Here is a 6616-nt window from a genome sequence, read left to right as displayed (position 1 = left end):
GTTAGAAAGCTGTGTATATGATATTGTAGCTGAACAACTTCACTGCCTGAAGGGATTTGATGCTGGGATTATTGCTGTAACTGCATGTATTTTTAGGCTGAGTGATAGCTTGGTCTAGTGTTGGGGTTTTCATAATATTTTATTAAAATGGAGAACTCACACTGTTAATGTTCTAAATGTGAATGTCCTAGCCTCAAAACCTACAATTTGAAACTGTCAAATAATGAAATTTATTTGTTAGAATGTTGGACTTCCCCCAAAAGAGGTGATGTCTGTCAAACCTTTTAAAGCATTATATGGAAATACTTTGTTTGCAGATCAGTTTGTTTCAATGGGTATCTAACTCCATAATGCATTTTTGATTCTAAAATAGTACTTAAATTTCACTGCAGTTTTGTGTGGAGCCTGACTTCTTGTTGGAATATGTTGGCCACTTTTTAATAAACATGTTGAGTTATGTATGACATGCCGAATCTTTCAGCCATTCATGAGGTAAACCTGTACTGGGGTCTGTACTGCGATGAGTGCTGTATGATTTGGTCTCTTCCTCTTTTGTATAATCACAACACAGTAGGTTGGCAAAAATATTGTACACTGTAACTGGTATTAGAACTGTTAATTAAAACACGTTCTCTCTAATGGAGTATACTGCACTTCATTGAAATCATTAAGATGCATCTTTTATGTAGAGATGCTATTTGTGTTGATGGATATGACTGAGAACAAACTGTATGTTAATGAAGCCATATGTACAAGGCCTGTGTATCTTAAATTTTATAAAGAAATACTGAACACTTACTCTTTGTGTTATGAAGTATAAGCCATTTATATTTAATATAAACCTCTAAGATGTAACTTACTTAGTTTACTCTTTTTATTTATGATAAGAAATCTTAACTTTGGAAATTTTCTGTAGTAGGGAAAATTGTAAAATCTTTTCATTTTTATCATTGTGAAATAAATTTCAAACAGCATTTGGGCAAGTACTAAAGACTTTTTCCATATTTACCTGAAGGAAGGTGAGCTTTCATGTGCTGCAAAACAAGCAGTTTAGAGGGTTCTTGCAAGTGCTTTGGATGGTAATTATGCATGATGCTATAATACAAGAGAACGATGGTTTGTAGTTACTGAATCTAAAAGGGGGGGGAATCACATACCAAGTTATGTTTTTCTGCCTTATTGAGAGAATACTGAGTATGAATTTTCCCCCCACCCCATGTTCTGGGTTAATTTTAACTTTTTTTTTTTTTTTTTTTTTTTGCAGTAATTTGGAAGGGTAGAGGAAATTAAAGTATCTTCTAGTAGCCTTATTCTAGGACACTTAAGAGCTGAAGTCTTCTCACTATTTTGCTACACCTTTCTCTGGGGTTTCTACAGTTTTGGGGAGCCTTTGAAGTTATATTAGGTTTGGCATGTGTACCAATTAACATATTTGTTAAAGAAGCAGTTTTGAGGTCAGGGTTTACATGTGCTTTTTAGGTTAAGTGTAATATTTGAAGCTGATCAGTGGTACACGTAGTGTGGAGCACTCTAGAAAGAACTTGAGATTATCTGGGACGACAGCCTGAGAGGGAATGGGGTGTACATAGAATGGTTTGGGTTGGAGGGGACCATAAAGATCATTAGTTCCACCCCCCCTGCCATGGACAGGGACACCTTCCACCAGACCAGGCTGCTCAAAGCCTTGTCCAACCTGGCCTTGAACACTTCCAGGGATGGGGCATCCACAACTTCTCTGGGGACCTGTTGCACCATCTCACCACCCTCACAGTGAAGAATTTCTTTCTAATATCTAATCTAAATCTGCCCCCTTTCTCTTTAAAGCCATTCCCTACTGTCATGTCACTACAGGCCCTTGTAAAATCGCTTTCATACAGTGAAGGTAGACTTCCCCTCCTCAAGCAGCTTAAAGCAAATAAAAGGCTGCTTGTCTCCATAGACTGATGTCTGAAAGTCAGCATGCAGTACAGTTAGGAAGTTCATGAGTATATGGAAATGCACAATAGATGCAGTGCTGTGTATGAATGTATTGCGGCAACTCACAAGTATAAGAATAGGTAGTAAGAATAAAGATGTGATACTGTACAGAATAACTTGTCAGTTTATATTTTATGGAAAACTTTTTGAGTAATGTTCAATTTCTGTTTGCTTGCACCCCTGAAGAGGTAATTGGGAGGAGAAACATTGCCTAGAATTAGCATAGTAAATAAATTACAATGTTCTATTGTATTAAACTTTATCCAATATAGTATGAGACCACTTCTGTAAGTGAAGGTGACTTTCAAGTTTTCAGAATGACTGTTGGTTAACTTGGAAATAGGATTCTTTGAAGAATAATAGCTGTAGGGAAAAATAAAATCTGTTCTTTCTTCTCTCTCTCCTCTATCCCCCCCCTTCATTGCTTGCCACTCTCATGTTACCACCATTTGCCTTTGGGATAACAGGTTTTATTAATTCTCTTTGAGTGAAACAAATGCCTTTGATGTAGCTGATTAAAGCTGATTTAAATGAAGTACTTGTATAATTTAATGGACATCCACAAAGTGAATCAGTAGATAATGACTGTCTCTTAGTTCCAATTACTACAAAAGAGCAACCCATTGCCTCTTTTTTTTCTTTGCAAAACTTTTTCTAGGTAGTTTGCTGAGGTGTAGTGAACCTTGCTTCAGGCATCTAAGTAGGAGGTATAGCTTCTGTGTGCAGAGAAGGTACTTCCCTCAGGATTGTTTAAGGTTATTTTTTTAAAAGGCTACTTGTTTGCATTAAAAGCTGGAGCAGATGGAGTCTGAAAGTTGTCTGAATGTTTCGTGGCTGTGAACATGAGAAAGCTCTTCAAGTAGCTTCTGCTTGAAATCATCTGCTAGCTATGTTGTAGCATTTAAAATTATCTGGGGGGGATCTTGAAAAGGCTTAAATATTGTCTGTATATGCATAAACAATAAGTGGAGGTTGCCCCAGAGCAGAGAACTCTAGTAACATGACCTTAAAAACCAAAATATTTGTTTGCTTCCAGTTACTGCTTCTAAGTTAAAAAAAAGTGAAGGCATTTTAAATGTGAACTTAATAACAGTGTGTGAACACCAGAATTTGAAAACTATACTTGGTATAACTTCAGACCATGCCATTATAATCTACAGGAAATGAGTAAGTAAATTAAAAAACTCTGTTGAATAACCATAGAAACAACTAGTCAAGATGCTTGTTACTGTTTAAGAAGTTTTTGAGGGAAGTTTTTGCTCTCGTGAGACCTCACTTGGAGTATTGTGTACAGTTCTGGTGTCCTCAACATAAAAAGGACATGGAACTGTTGGAACAAGTCCAGAGGAGTGCCACGAGAATGATCCAGGGATTGGAGCACCTCCCATATGAAGACAGGCTGAGAAAGTTGGGGCTGTTCAGCCTGGAGAAGACAAGGCTGCGTGGAGACCTCATAGCAGCCTTCCAGTATCTGAAGGGGGCATATAAGGGTGCTGGGGATGGACTCTTCATTAGGGACTGTAGTGATAGGACAAGGGGTAATGGGTTAAAACTTAAACAGGGGAAGTTTAGATTGGATATAAGGAGGAAATTCTTTCCTGTTAGGGTGGTGAGGCACTGGAATAGGTTGCCCAGGGAGGTTGTGAATGCTTCATCCCTGGCAGTGTTCAAGGCCAGGTTGGATGAGGCTTTGGGTAATATGTTTTAGAGCGAGGTGTCCCTGCCCATGGCAGGGGGGTTGGAGCTTGATGATCTTGAGGTCCTTTCCAACCCTAACTATTCTATGATTCTATGAAATCTTGCCATTACAAAGAACTGAAACTTCCATTTGCTATAGCTCCACTCATGTATCATGGTTGGGCTCATCTGTTCTCCCCAGCGAAGACTGGGGATCAGTTGGTTGATTCAGATTGTTTCAACTTCTGTTTTGGTAGGCCTAAGTCACTGGTAGACTAAAGGCTCAAGTAAAGCAGAGAGGTACAAAGGGTATAACACATGGTTACATAAAACCTTTGGAAATGCTGCGAATGTTGTGTTTTGCATAGTTGTTTTAACACTTGATTAGATAAGCTTTTCCCATACAGAGTATTAGTCTTGAAAATAGAGCAATGAAAGGGTGTTCATAGGAGTTCAGAGATGCTTTGTTAAACACATTTTTGTGTGTGCTACTGTTTGCACTCCTCCATCTAACCCCCTTCACCCCCCAAAAAAAATTCTCAAGATGCTTTCATCAAATGAAGATTAGTAAGAACTACAATGTTTTGTATGTGTACCCTCTTAAGAAAGCCATGTTTACCTATTAAGTCTAGGAAGATGCTGTGGTGCAGCAAACGATGGGCTCTAGGGAGTTAGATGCAGGCTCTTTGCAGCAGCAGGTGTATGATACCTTTTGGAAAATGTTACAAAAGAATACTGAGAATATGCTTTAACAGGCAAAGGCAGTGCGAACAGTGTGTTATTTATTCTTTCCAATGGGTTTATTTAAGAGAAAGAAGCTAAAAAGAAAGGAAAAGATTGCCTAGTTTTAACTTTTGCTTGGTCTCTTCTTTCTGCTATTGTTCTTTGGACTTGCGGCGACACGTTATAGGAGAAATTGATGCTGTACAAAGCTGCTTGTTTTAGAGCCAATTAAAAGGGAACAGTCATGGAGACTGCTGATTTCTTTGCCATAAAGAATTGCTGCCCCAAGGATGATGGAGCAGCTAATATGAAGAATCTGGTTAGTACTGGTTCAATTAATTGAGTATTGTTCTGATATTGAAGCATACAGTACAAATAATGAGAGCTGTGTTTTGTTTCCTTTTAATGCATCTGTTTGCAAAAAGATATGCATTACCATCTGCTTAATCCCTGATTTCTCCACTGAAATACTTCCCTAATGCCATGTCTGTTGGTTGTGTTGCTAGGTGTGACATGCTTTCCTCTTAACAGTCCCACAGCAGGCTTTTTATAAGTACTATATAGCAATTAATTTACAATTATAATTTCCTTACCTGATACATTTTGGATGTTGATAGATTTCATCTGCATTTAACGCTTTGCATGCATTTCCAGTGAAGAAGGTGCTGGATTGTGTTTTTAAAGAAATGAATACTGTAAGACTTTCTAGAACTTAAATATGTTCAAAGTAATCATACTGAGTTGAGATTCCTAGCTTTCCAATAGCATTATCTCTGACCTCACTTGCACCCACTGTAGAACACGTACAAGCTTGTTTACCTCTAGCGTAGTGGTAGCTCTCAGCTGCTCACTGTGTACTGCTTTTATCAGTGATGTGGTTGTAGGAGAAATGGTAACAAATTTCATTTGATGTTAACATCTGATTTAACCTGAGTCAGTTATTGCAGGTGCTGGGTTACTGCATCTGGGCAAAATGGAATTAAATCTGAACTGGTGCAATCCCTTAAATGCTACGGTGATCACTTCTGGGTTGTTTTTTGTTTTTTGTTTTCTCCAAAAATCTGTTTCTGAAAGAAGAGTTATTCTTTTCCTTAAGAATTCATTCCTTTGTTGGGTTTTCATATCCCCTTGGGCGGAACAGCCAAAATTTCTGAATGCTTGTCCAGTTCATGGCTCAGTTTTAACCTGTGGCAAGATCCTATCTAGGTCCCAGATAATTTTAGTTGCCTCTGATTAGCCTCTGTACGTGCAGCCCTATCAGCTGGCAGGCACTGTGACCACTGTGTGCATTGACCATGATGTACGAGTGCCTAAAACCCACCTGTCTCTCTGTGGCTTCAAGACACAAGACAGTCTTGCTGTGAAGAGTGCATGACACAGGTGTGGTGGCAGTTTGTGCTGTATCACTTCTTTGAGTGTTGTTTCAAGGAAAAGGCCTATCTTACCTCTTCTCCAAAACGTACATATGTTACAATCCTCGGTTTACAACTTGGGCGTCCACAGCATTTGGCTGCTTACTAATAATAGAGCCGCATGTGTAAGCACCCTCCCAGATCTTAGTAGGGGATAATCTTTATGTAACCTTCAGCTATGCTTGCAATTTTGTTGAAGTAGATGCTTCTGTTTTACAGTTGAAAAAAGGTGTTTTAATGTTGCTGCTGTTTTCAGCATGGAAGAGCTGTAACTCCACGATCGTAATTGTCACTGTGGTACACCATATAAATGTGACAAACTTTGTAAATGTGATATTGGAATGTAATGCCCCACTGGAACTTGCATACGGTTCAGGTTAATATTCAGGCTTAGAAGCACTGTAGCATGTTACAGTGTGACACCTGGGCAATGCAAAAATTTATCTCCAACTCTGTTGTAGTGACTCTACTGAAATTGCAGTGTGAAATCCTCACTCCCTTTTATACAAAAGTAACTATTTAGGGAAAGACACTTAAAAAAAAACCTTTTATGTTACAGGGAAGAGGGGATTTCCCATCCACTTCAACCTGACAAAATCAGGTGTTTGCTGGCTGAGGATGAGATGCGGTGGCGGTGAGAGGTCCCGGCACCATTTAATTGCACTTCTGTTGGGTTTGGGGCTTTCTGGGGGCGAGGCTCGGAACCCCAAGCAGCCCCTTACTCCTCCCCCCGCCGCGCTCTCGGCCTTCCATAGCGCTGCCTGGCTCCTGCTGCCGGCGCTCGACGCGCGCTGCCTGGCGCCGCCGCTCGGGCTGCTGGGTCGGGT

Source organism: Neopsephotus bourkii, unplaced genomic scaffold (assembly GCF_033783945.1).
Source record: "Neopsephotus bourkii isolate Nb327-2 ecotype Australia unplaced genomic scaffold, CSIRO-AGI_Nbou_v1 NB_1820, whole genome shotgun sequence".
Taxonomy (NCBI): domain Eukaryota; kingdom Metazoa; phylum Chordata; class Aves; order Psittaciformes; family Psittacidae; genus Neopsephotus; species Neopsephotus bourkii.
This window is presented reverse-complemented; position numbering follows the sequence as displayed.